The sequence below is a fragment of the Rhopalosiphum maidis genome, chromosome 4 (genome assembly GCF_003676215.2).
Source record: "Rhopalosiphum maidis isolate BTI-1 chromosome 4, ASM367621v3, whole genome shotgun sequence".
In the NCBI taxonomy this organism is placed as follows: domain Eukaryota; kingdom Metazoa; phylum Arthropoda; class Insecta; order Hemiptera; family Aphididae; genus Rhopalosiphum; species Rhopalosiphum maidis.
Window position 1 is genome coordinate 43,559,973 of NC_040880.1, and position 13,660 is coordinate 43,573,632.

The following is a 13,660-nucleotide window of genomic DNA, read 5'->3' on the forward strand; positions in this document are numbered from 1 at the left end:
GTTTAGAAAATACGTTAAATTTATGGATAATATTAGTATTATAAAATATGAAATTGAGCAAGCTTTCCGAGAATACAAATACATGTTAGACTTCGCAGAAGCCTCTGTAGTCACGAGAATACACATATTGACCAAACTCAACAAAGTTATAATATTTCACAAACATATTTTCTTCATTCGCCGGTATCAAAAAACAAAAAAACCTTTTCCTTATATCAATTTATTATAATATGGAATATTAAAAAATGTTTTTTACAGTCCATAATAATTTACTTTAATAATCAATCTAATATTCATGAAAATAAATAATTAAAAAAACAGAGTGTGGAATTCAATACGAGATATCTTATTGTATAAATCTTAGACATAAATCTAAAAATTAAAAACATACCATTTAGTTCTTTAAAATTCTAAAAAGTCTTAATAGGTACTTGATAAATTAGGTATTGATTACTTATTAAGTAGCATTGGTAATATTATAATATCATAATATTATCATTATTATTTACAAATACCAATCGTATTGTAAATATGTAATCATACTTAATCATAAATTTGTTATATTAATTATTATTACTTGAACAATTATACGTGTTAATATCTTTAATATAATATCTTAGTACCTTTGCTGAATCTGAATAATATTCACGATAAATACAATTTAAAAAAAAAAAATATTTTAATTCTTTTTTTATAGAATATAAATTTAGTTATTTTTATAATAATCAAAAGAGGTAAGTTAAATATTATGGGATTGAATAGATTTAGTATTATTACACAACTGCAATATTTTAAATATAAAACAATGGAAACATAAACAAATATTAGGTTTGAGAATAATGTTTATTGGTAACTCATTTAATCTAAAATGTTTTTGATTATAAACTCGTAAACTGAAAAAAAAATACAAAATATTTACAACAAGAGTAATGAAAACAACAATTTTATAAGATTCAAATACCGAACATTGAATATTGGGAATGCCGAGAATGCGATGGAGATGAAATAAATTAAGAATTTAGCCCATTTATATTTTTTCCGAGTAAATTTTTTGTATTTTCATCCATGAGCAGTCCTTTAATTTACATCCGGATCCAGTAAAATAAAACTGGAGAAGTTACTATTTTGGACAATAGGTTTGGGGTGTACTTGTGTAACTTTTCAAATAGGTCATTATTATAATGTATGTGTTGAATTTGAACTTAATGATGAATCATAATTAATGCATACGAAAAACGATTGTGAATGGAGATAGTTGTCAGTTTATAACTCAAAAGATATTTTATTATTTATTTAGTTTGTTATTAGTAATTTGGTAGTTAGAAATAATTTTTTCAAAAACAAGACGCATACATTATCGCATATATTAATATTATAATATTATCATCTTGTTTAATGTTACTAGTTGTTATTAACTTTTTAGTCATTATATTTATATGAATACGTATTAAATATGGTTCATGGAATAAATAGCTTAAAACTAATCTGAATATTTTGTAAATTTCATTTCGTAGAATAAAATAATAATATGAAAACTATAATATTATTATTTAATAATGTGAAAAGTTTCAAGTACTTACAACTAAATTGATATACAATTATAATCAAATAACTAAAATCATTAGTTTCCAATGCAATATCAAATTCTGTTAACATTTCAAAATAATTACAAAATTAAATTGTGAATATGAATTTTGAAATTTTCAAGTTTCTATAAGAAAACTAATAAGCAATCTTAAATCAAATAACTAAATTAATGGACTTAAACTTTAAAAATTAAAAATTGTATACAGTTTTAAATACATAATAGTTTTCAACTGTTCGTGATTTTAACAATATAATTTTTGTTTTTACTTTATAAAGCTTTTTGAATAAGCACACAACTTTTAATCAAAATTTGTAACGAAATAAATTTGAATAATTTGTTGAGTATAGAAAATTATAGTTTACATAATTATGGGTTATTTCAATATGGTATTAACATTTTTCATTATTAGATGGTTGAATATCAAAATTCAAACCTCAATCACAAACAAATTATGTATGTATGAAACTTTTTTTTTTTTAATTATCAAAATAAAAAACCATGTTACTAATTTTGAAAACCTTAGATGTTGAAATTAAATATTGTGTATAAAACATTTTAAGAATTATTTACATTAAAATATTAATCTATAAAATAACTTACATATATTTGTGATTATACCAAATTTGTGAATATTTTAAGTAAAAAACGCTTAGTTATAAAAAATGGGACCATGTATTTTGATATTATTAATAACTATCGTAAAAAAACTTATAAAGAACCATGGACTAAACTGTAATGAGTTTTGATTTGAATACAACTTTTACTCAACAGTCGACATTTTTAAATGTCTATCAATATCAAAATATAATAGATTTTGTCAAAAACTAATTTTGCGTAAAAATTCATTGAAACCATTATATAATATTATAACAAAGTTATTCAACTAAGTCAATAAATATGATGTTTTAAATTTTCCTTATACATGTTGTACACTGTATTTTTATACACAAGCGTAAAAATGTTACAAATGTATTTATTAACAAATTATGAATAACACCTAATAGATTAAAAATTTTAATTTATTTTAAATTTAATAAAAAATTTAAAGTTATATTAATACATTATTAAAATAAAAAATTGAATTAAATCTTAGTGACATTTTCTATTACTCATAAACTCAACTAGAGCGTCTAGAGAATTTACATTTTACCAAATCTTTAATTTTAAGTGAAAAACGATAGATGGGATTCTCGAGTAGAATAAATGTCACTCTATTCTCTGATATATTACAAAGAACGATTATCTACTCACATCACGTATTTTTGTTTCACTTTCTTTCTCATATTGGCCCCAGCAACAATGACAATGGGCATTAAATTTATCGCGTGGGCTGTCAATATATTATTGCGATGCATTCATCGGTCCTATATATAGATTATAGGTACCTTATTCGAGATCAAAAACTTTTTAAGACTCTAATAAAAAATTATGATGACTAATTATAGTAGTATAAACTAAATTATTTAATTAAAATCATACAATTATTTACTAAAACAATTTTCAAAAAGTATATTATATATATATTATAATACTTATATTTAGTACAAAATACACAAGGTGATTAACTGAGCATACTCACTCTAAAGAGAGGAGTCTTTAGATAGTGAATTGTTGAAATGATTGAAATGATCCAACTGTTGAATATAATATAAAGAGATAACATTTGATATGGTTGAAAATTCTATTATCTATATTTTATTAATGATCATATTATTACTATAAATCATTTCAAAACAAAATTTATATTATTTCTCAACGAATTAGTATATTAATTTTTTTTTATATACCATAACAATCAATAATCTATTCACATATCCTTCATAATATTAATCATATTTATTAGATTTTTATGAAACGTGGGGTATTTGCAATTAAGTATTGATATTTTATAGTTTCGAGTTCTTGGATACTGAAGAAAGTGTATATATATATATATATATATTTTTTTTTTAAATTAGTGTTTTCTTTGGTTATGTTTTTTTTTTTACAAATTATTTTCTCTTGATTTAAGAACTTGGTCATTAATATTCGTACATTTAAATTAGGTGTCATAATTATAAATTAATTTGTCAAAAAATTTAGTATAATATTATGAATGAATAATAAAAATAAAAACAAAAACAATATAAAGAATTTATTATGTAAATAAAATTACAGTTATAGAGAATAAAGATGATTGTATACTTTTTTTTACATAGGAGAACATTTAAAAACTATAATTAATAAACATTGAAAATATTTAGTTTTTTCATTAACAATGTAGTATTATAATAATGACAATATTATTACATATTGTACTTTCCAATAATATTATTTTATATTTTGTTACAAACACAAAATATAATTCTTGAAAAACTTTTTTTTTAAAATAGATAATATATATTTTTTGGTACTGAGATAAAATTTAATACAACGTTTATTTATTTATACAACCGAAAATATTCCGTGTAAAACACCTAAGATGTTTTACATAATATTAAATCATGCGCTTTATGGATAAAGTTGAAAATATCAAAATTCTATATAATTATAAGTTAAATAAAAAAATGTTATATAAGATTTATAAATATTTGTATTTACAAATAAACTGTTGCTCTTACAGGAAAATAAGTATTATAAAATAAAGGCGTAAATGAAAATATTATTGTAAATTAAGTCAATAGACATTATACATGTCTTTGAAACAAAATTTTAAAAACAATAATTTTAAAACGATGCATAATATTATATTAAACACGCATGCCTATTAATAGTATTAAACAGTGGACCAAACAATTGAATACATACATATAAAATATGATGACATAAAACTATGAATTATTTATATAATATGTTATTGTATTCTAGACATAATGATGTATTACATAAATTCAATTTTATATAAAAATTCACAAAATAATAGTTATACATTTATAATTCAAGCTTCAATGAATAGATTTTTGTTTCTATAAATCGTTAGTATAATTTAAAAAAATTAAAATCTAAATTATATTATTTCTAAAACTATTGAAGTACCAAATATGAATATTAACTATGTTTACTTAAAATTATTGTTAATGTTGTTTTTTCTATCCATGTGTCTATAGTAGAAAACGTAAATCTTGTTGCGTTCAAAGACATATTTTTCAGAAAGACAAATGATTTCCGGGAGAATGTATCAATTGGTGACGTCGCTAATGTGGTTCATTAAGGTGTAAATTAGGTTTTTAAACATTAGCTTATTCTTAGGCATTTAGGTTATGATTCTTGGAATTTATTCTGTGGTTATAGGCTCTAGTAAATGATATTAACCATTGATTATAACATTTCACGGGTCAAATAATTATACAAATTTACACAACTTAAACTACAAATAAGTGAAATTACTTAAGCCAGATGGGCAACTGTTTCGGGTCTTTTTAATTTGATAGCTCGATAAATCATTACACACAAAAAAAAAAAACGTTATTATAGAGAGCTTAGTTTACTCTTAAAAATGTTTAATATATTGTAAAAAACAACCTTATCTACATTTTTCTTTAAATTCTTCACCGGATTTCAAGTTTTTTGTGCATTTTTAGAATTACAGAGAAAATCGAAAAAAAAAAAACCTTTTTTTTTAAGTGCAGATATTTCTGTATTTAATTTTATACTGAAAGATATTTATTTTACATTTGTCATTTACTAGCCATAAAAATATTTTCAAAACAAAATGATACTAATAACAGCGATGTTAGTTTTATACATATTCTATAATAATTTAGTATGTAAATTAAGTATGAATATGTTTATGAATATCAATTGCCAAAATCTATACCTAATTCAATAGATAAAAAAAAGTATAAATATTAATTTCCTACATTATTGAATAAGTTAAAAGTCAATTTTTAGGTTATTTTACACACACAGACTTGTAGGTTTTGTGCACCCTCAGATTCAAAGATTTACAACGGTGGAACCTATTTTAAAATATTATATTTTTAAGACCTTATAATTTAAGAGAAAAAAGTTATATCTAGTTAAGTATTAGTGAGAACTATAAACAAACGATTATTAAATTGAGCTTTTTTTTATTATTAAAATAAATGGTATAAAAATATTATGCAATAAAATAAAATCTTGTTTTGGTTAAGAGTTTTAGTAAATACGAATACATTATTAATATACTAAAATAAAAATAATATGCTTAATAGTAATTTTAGTGGTATTATTAGTGCAGCATTGAAAATAAAAATAAAATTTTATTTCTGGGCGAAACGGTTTGGTAAAATAAAAATGTCTATTAAATAATAAAATCTATTATTCATCTATGTCCGTATAATAAAAAAAAAAAGCTTCTGCCTAGAATAAAAACGCGATTGCTATGCCGATCATCAGTCGTGGGGGAAATGTACAGTTTTAGAAGATAATATACAAATATTAAGTAAATAGTCTGGTCGTATAAAATTGTATGATAAAATGATAAATTCATGATATTACTACGAACGAGTATCATTGCGATTACCACGAAAATATAGCTTATGGTCATATTACGGAATTGTGAAGGTAATGTGATATCTTTTTTTGGGCCAATGGTAAAGAATATTGCTTTAGTTTTTATGTATTTTATATTTTGCGTGTTAACTTCGGCAAACTATTTCGATTGCTGTTTTTGACGTGGGGCGCGGCCAATACACAGCAGTGTTGATGTGAAAAAAACCTACCTACTGCGCATAATAATTTCTTTGTTTTGCTGCGAATGGATTGGATAAAAAAAAAAAATGTTTTCATCTGGAACTATCTACGGTTCGTTTTTCGGATATATCGATTTGACGTTACACGATGATTCGCCGATGAGTGAGAGGAGAATTGAGGAGAGGATGAACCTTAGTCCATTTCACCTGCTTGTTATAAGAATACGATAATGAGGAAGGGTCGAACGTCAGATTTAAAACCGTATTGTGTTCAGTGACGATATTTAAAAAGGACATTATATTTTGTACGTTACGAGTGTACGACGCATAGGATGCAAAAGTGCAGTTTAAAACTTTAAAACCACGTGCATTTGAGCGCATTGTAATATTATAATAATGTTTGGATTCCCGTTTGTTTTGACAAAGATGGTATCGTAATAATACTTTTGTTACCATTTTTACTGGTTGTCGATCGCTATTATATAGTCTGTAGGCTTATAGTAAAACGTATTTAACGACAAACATTAATATTGTCGAAACAATTTGACACACGTACACACACACACAACCATTGCATTTCGAAAGCAATCTTTTGCGGAAACGTCCTCGTCGCCGTTCGATGAATTCATCTTTAATGTACACGCGATTTAATTGACAAGGGTTCGCTAAGATCATTCGTCGTACCTTCCGATCCACCGTTTTCCGTCATCGTCGACACAGTGTGGAGACAATAGACAAAGTTGATATTATGAAGTATATATATATATATATATATATACTAAAACGCGTGTACGTGTAGTGTACCATTAATTTATTGTATATGTTTGGCGTACAACTATCGTCATCCCGAGATTACGACGGCGACGGGGCTGAATAATAATATCACTAAAACCGTATAATTATTATTACGGAATTAAATCAATTCGACAACAGCCGTGCACTTGACTTTTGCGTCATGTACCGTTCACGCACACACTCGTTCGTATTAGTCGTCGGCGTGTACACGCGGGCGCGCGTGCGTGTGCGCGCTTGTGTGGTGTGTGTGCGTGTTTGTTCGTCGTCGTGTAATCCTAACGCAACGCATCACGACACGAAGGCAAGCATTTTATTATCACTACTAGCGAATCTTGGTCGATTTTCCGGCGCATTAAACACATTTAGACGATGACAAAATGTGTAAAACGTGTTTTGGAATATAGTCCGTTGCGCACACACAGGAAACCCGGGGTAAAGCCCTTTGTTTTATAATATTATGTATACGCATAATATATATATTATCTGCAGGCACACCTACGTTTACTACGCGTGCGGTAGGCAGGTAGGTAGGTACGTATATCGCATAGTCGAAAAAGGATTTTTTTTTTTTTTTTATAAAAGCATTGGACATACATACATAATATTATGTACAAAAAAAAAAAGTCTAAGTACAACGGTATTCAAAATTGTAATTACGTCGTTACGGCGACGTGAATAATTATGAGTGCGCGGTTTATTTTGAAATAGCCCGTTCGTTGATTTCGGGACATAGGTAGGTCGTGGTCATCACTGCAGTTGTGTATGTTGTTCAGACGGTACGGCGGAAAAAAAAATATAATATCACGAATGGTATGAGCATTATCGCGACGAGCTATTAAAAAGTATCTCAACGGGATGTAGATATCGTAATCACCTGACGAGAGAAGACACTATGTACAACACTAATTAATCCACTTATCGTGTTCTCCAATTACACGAATACTCATTATGGTATGATTGCGATAAAATTATAATTATTCGGTAATGCATTCTAATCGTTTTCACCAACAGTATAATGCGTAAGGTTTTGATCCACCGTGGCATCTACTCGACGTAGTTAAAACTTAAGTTGAATTTATTTTATTATATCGTTTTGAAAATATCCGAGAATAGAATACTTTGTGGGCCGCCGAAATGTAAAATATGAGGTTTTACGTTCAAAACGTTCGCCAAATGATGGAAATGTAAAATAAAAACTGGAGGATGTATATATTGTATATTCGAGTATGTTGTCTAACAGTTGGTTTAAAAAGTAACGATTTTATTTCATCGCATATATTAAATATTGTTTGTAGATGATGTATGAAAAAAAAAAAATTAAAATATTGTAAGACTGCGTGTATTGAAACTCGCTGCGTTTTTAAAACACAGAAATATTTTTTATTTGATTTATTTTTGCGTGAAATAGTAAATATTTGTTTAAAAAATATAGGATATTTCACGAGTTTGTCTGAGTAAATAACAGTATACTGACTATGTATACTTCTCAACCAATATCCTGACAAATCTTTAAAACGTATACATCTATTTGACGTATAAGTAAACAATAATAATTTATAATTAAACTATTCAAATATTTACATAAATTTGTTTTTCAAATTTGTTATCTCAAATTTAAAAACATACAAACAACCGACTTTTTATTTTGTTAATGAAAAAAAAATAGGATAAATTTGGATATCTAATAAAAAAATAAAATCAATGTTAAAAAATGTTTGGAAAAAAAATATTTATGGGGACAAACACGGAGTACTACAACACTCTGTGCATGTTATACAAATATTAATTTATTCTCATAATAATTGTATATCAATGTTATTTACAGAAATATATTGTACAAGGATTTGTATCTTGTGTGTATAAAAAAATGTTTATTATTTATAAAAAAAAATAATGGAAAATAACCTAACCTTAGTTCGCTGATTTTTAATTATAGTACCATTAATTTCTTGTTGTGTTTGAGATATTCTTTAATTTTAGTAAATGTGTATATATTGGTACCCGATTTTAAGTGGTTTTAAATTTGACATTTTAACAAACTATCATGGAAATTGTCATTAAAGAACAATTCAATTAAAATTAAAATCTTAATTTAATAGTTTTTTTTTTTTTTTTAGAAACTTTAGTTGATAACTATTACAGTATTACCGTTAAATATAAACGTACATTCATTTTTTATTATTCATTATGAAAATATTTGTAATATTATTATTACAAAAGTCAAAATAAGTTTTTCTGCATTGTTTACAGTATTATTTTCATAAATTTTATCACATATATGCTAGAATCATAATGAACTGTAATACGCATTTCATGTATTCAGTTTTCAATACACATGTTTTTAGTGCAACCATTTTTTTTTTCTAAATATATATATTATAATAAAATATATAACTGATATGACTATAACTTGACACTAAGTGGATTTAATAAAAAAATAGTATGATTCTTGAAATATTGTGTTCGGTTTATATCGAAAAAAATCACTCTTACATAAGGGTTTTTCAATACAACATAAATATACTTCTCTTATAAAGTATGCTACCACTTGAGTAACTTGAATGGCACATTGAGTATCATTTTTCTATAACACTACGTAGATTTTTATACGTCAACTATTAAGATAAAATATAATATTTGTTTAAGCATTTTAAACATAAACATTGCTGAAATATAAGTATTAAAATTGAAAAAAAAATAATTATTTAAATAATTATTGCTTAATATTATAAACTTGGTTTTTTTTTTATTAATCCGTTTTCTATATTTTTAATTTGATCTCATTAGCGTTTTATGAATAAATATAACATTATAATATATTAATATTTTTGACAAATAATAATATGTACATATGTATTTATATTTAATAACTTCAGTGGTTTCATTAACAGTATCATTTTTATAAATTGCCGAAAATTCAAAGTATAAATTTATAGGTTACGTCAATTTGTTGGAGAATTTGCAAGTGAAGTTTTTAAAACAGATGGTAAAATATTATAAAAAATAATTTGTAATTAAGCTGTGCCAGGAACAAAATGTTTTCAGGTAGTATAAAATTTAAATACAAACAAGCATACAAAAAATTCTAATTTAAAAGCTAAATCTAAACAGCCATTCATCAACAATACATTAGATAACCAAAATAAACAAGCAACCTTTCTTCTAGATGTATGTCAAACACTGTTAGAATCTGATATACCTTTATAGAAGCTAAATCATCCATCATTTAAGAATTTTTTAGAAAAATATACTGGTAAATGTTTTTAGACTACTATAAATATATAACTATTTTCGTTTTTATTCATAAATTGGTAATAGTCTGATTAACCGGTTTCAATGGTTAAGACAATGGATGTTGATGGTATAAATATATATATAGTCAAAATTGATCTTCTCCATGAATAAAATCATTGTGATGACATAAAATGAAAAGTGAAAAACTGTGTTATGGATTAAAGTGTGGAGAAAAATTTGAGCTTGTCGTGCGTATCAAACGAGTTGTGATCATGTCTTTTTATATGTTTATACGATAAAAAAAAATGTATATATATATAATAATATGTGTGTGTGTGTGTGTGTGTGTTGTAGTAAAAAAAAACGAATACCAGCGAAACCTAGGATTTACCGACTATTATAATAATAGGTAAAATTCAGGTTACACAATATAGTTTGGTCAAACTACCTGAATTATTTTTGTAATTCGAACCTTAACGAAATTATATTTAACAAATATTAGGGTAAACAATTAATGTCGGTAAAATTCAAAAATTATTTGCTCTTTGTGTGATATTATTTTCCCTTGATTTATCCATGTTGTATATTAATTAAAATATTATACGTTAGCTTAAAAATTATAATTATTATTATTTGAGTATTTTGTATGCTATATTTAGCTACCAATATTTAATTAGATACATATTTTCATATCATTATTATAATAATCACACTTTACACGACAAATGTAAAACGAATACTGCTTGTAAAATAATTTCCAATGGGCCTAGATATCTAGCTATTATCAGATATGTCCCACATCATAAACTCAACTACGTGTACAACACAGTATTAAGTACAAACAGCTTTTATCAGATAGGTACCTTCTTGGCTAATTGATTTATTGTACGAGTAGATACACGTGTCAAGGTCTTCCTTTAACATGATTTATATTAAAGTTGAAATAAATACTCCCAAAGTCAATCGCAGTTAAATTCTACTTACAGCTAACGATATTTAAAATGTTTAAACTTATAATAATAATAATAATATAAATGTGTGTAATTATCAATAGTAGGAAATAGTAAAAATCGATTTTTAATTTGTATACAGTTTAAGTTTAGCTATAATAATTTATTGTACGATGTATTAATTTAAAAAAACATTTTATGTTTGCATATATACCCGAAAATATTACTCCTAGAATTTATTGAAGTTATGTAATAAATACACATCATCTAGTGTGCAGCTCTGTAAGAAGTCATAACGCTGTTAGTCCGCGTAAATTTGTTTGAGCATTGAGTGGGGAGTTGATGTGGTCTGCAGCGGTCGCACTGTGAGTAAAGTTTACTCTGTGGACAGTAAATGATATCGCCGCGCCGCACCTTACTGTTTAATTAACTACTGTTTTATATAACTTTATCAACCGTATTTTCTATTTTTGGCATCATTACCGAGACTAATATTATTATTGTTATAATAAAATAAATATATTATTATTCCGTTTAATTAATATTTAAAATAAATTATGTTAGTTGTTACGGTCACACGCTAGTTCTCAATGACTTCGTTATCGTATGCTGTTTTGTTTATTTTTCACTACGTATATTTTTAGATATTATAGTACGAATGTATTATTTTCTAAAACTATCTATAAATATTTCAAAATATATCGTACTAATAATATTTTAAATTAAGATTTAATTTTTTTTTAATAAACTTGCAAAAATTGCACATCGTCCACTATGGACGTCATGATCCACCGTTAAATATGCTTAAGTAATAATCATTTTAATTTTTAAGTTGAATTATATCATTGTAATTAATGTACAAGTATAATAAAGCAAAGGAATCAATATCACGTAATTAGTAAACAATTTTGGACTTTGTTTAACACTGATTATTCGTTTTGAGAATTCGTTTGTAAAAGTCCGAAAATTACAAAAAATATTCAGAGTTTGACTAAACTAGGTAAATTGTGTAACCTAGGTTTTACTGACAGCAGTCGGCGAAACTTTGGGTCTACCGTTAAATCCTATGTTTCACTGGTATTCATAGTTTTACCATTAAATGAATTTACAATCATAACGTCAATTTCGTCAGTTGTACTTTTATATTTTAATTAAGCATGTTGTAGTTTTAAATTTTAGAACAAAGTAGAATATACATCAATTCATGTAATGATAATTAAAAATACTTCGTACATCTCATAAAATGACTAAGGAAAAGGTAGCTAACATGTACTAATCTTTATCGATGTCTGCTCTAATATAGCCTGAAATTAGTTTTAGCAACTTTTAATGGATACATGTTTTGATTACACAATTTTACTTTAAAGTAAAATAATTTAACTTTTCTTAAAAAACGATCCATTATTTGTTAAACAATAATAATATACTCGTATATCGATATCAATTATGTAGTATAATATTTAATCTAATTCAATCAAAATATATTTTTTTAGTTATTAAGTGTTATTAATTGTGACTTAAAATTATATTTAAACACTTCCAATACATTTATAAGAATGTTAATAATAACTTAAATTATTTAAAATCAAAATAACCATATTCCATACAATTATAAGTCTCACCTGACTAGAGTAAATAAGATGATGGTTATCTCAGTAATAGCAATATTATTAGTTTGATTATTATTATACATACTTGTATATATTGAATTTAACCGATTAGTGCATTAGATACTCAATTTGATACGTGTATAAATATATGCACACTAAATAATACAATTGTCTATATTCATTTTAGTAAAAACTTGATATATTATTAGAGCAGTATATATAGTTATAAGATAATTTATAATCCGGGATTGAAAACTGACACGTTTGCATATAATTCAGGAAGCTGCGTATGTTAAATCTGGTTTGACACACGGTCGTTTAAGAATACATTAATCTCATATCGAACATTTTTGTCTCATATTTCACTGAATTTCTTATTTATAACTAATAAACAATACTATTTGTGATTAAAGAATATTAGCTATAGGCGTTTTAGCATACTCTAGAGTTAATATAATTCCATAATATTTTGCTCATATTCGATAATATATTGATATAATCAAAATATATGTCTTATATATTGTGCAATAGTCATGTTATTAGGTTGACATAATAAAGAACGTACATATTTTATGATAGTGTTTTTTTTTCGTTCAACCAATGTACAATAATTTTAAAAATGTTCTAAAAACTAATGCTATTATACTATAAATATTATTCCATTTATTTATATGATATTATGATATGAGACAATAAATTCTATAACCATTTATAATGGAGATTGTATGCCATTCACAGGTTAATAAGTATTGATTTAAGAGTTTGTGTTTTCTTTTTTATATTTATGTCTAGAACAGAATACTTATAAAATAAAAATTACGCAAGTGATCA

The 13,660-nt window shown here is 25.0% G+C and overlaps 1 protein-coding gene across 2 annotated transcripts in view; it reads right to left on the reverse strand.

Moving 5' to 3' along the window:
* Positions 1 to 13,660, reverse strand: part of LOC113558654 (glutamate receptor ionotropic, NMDA 2B) — a 266,124-nt gene that overhangs the window by 22,139 nt on the left and 230,325 nt on the right. The gene's annotated exons all lie outside the window — the stretch shown is intronic.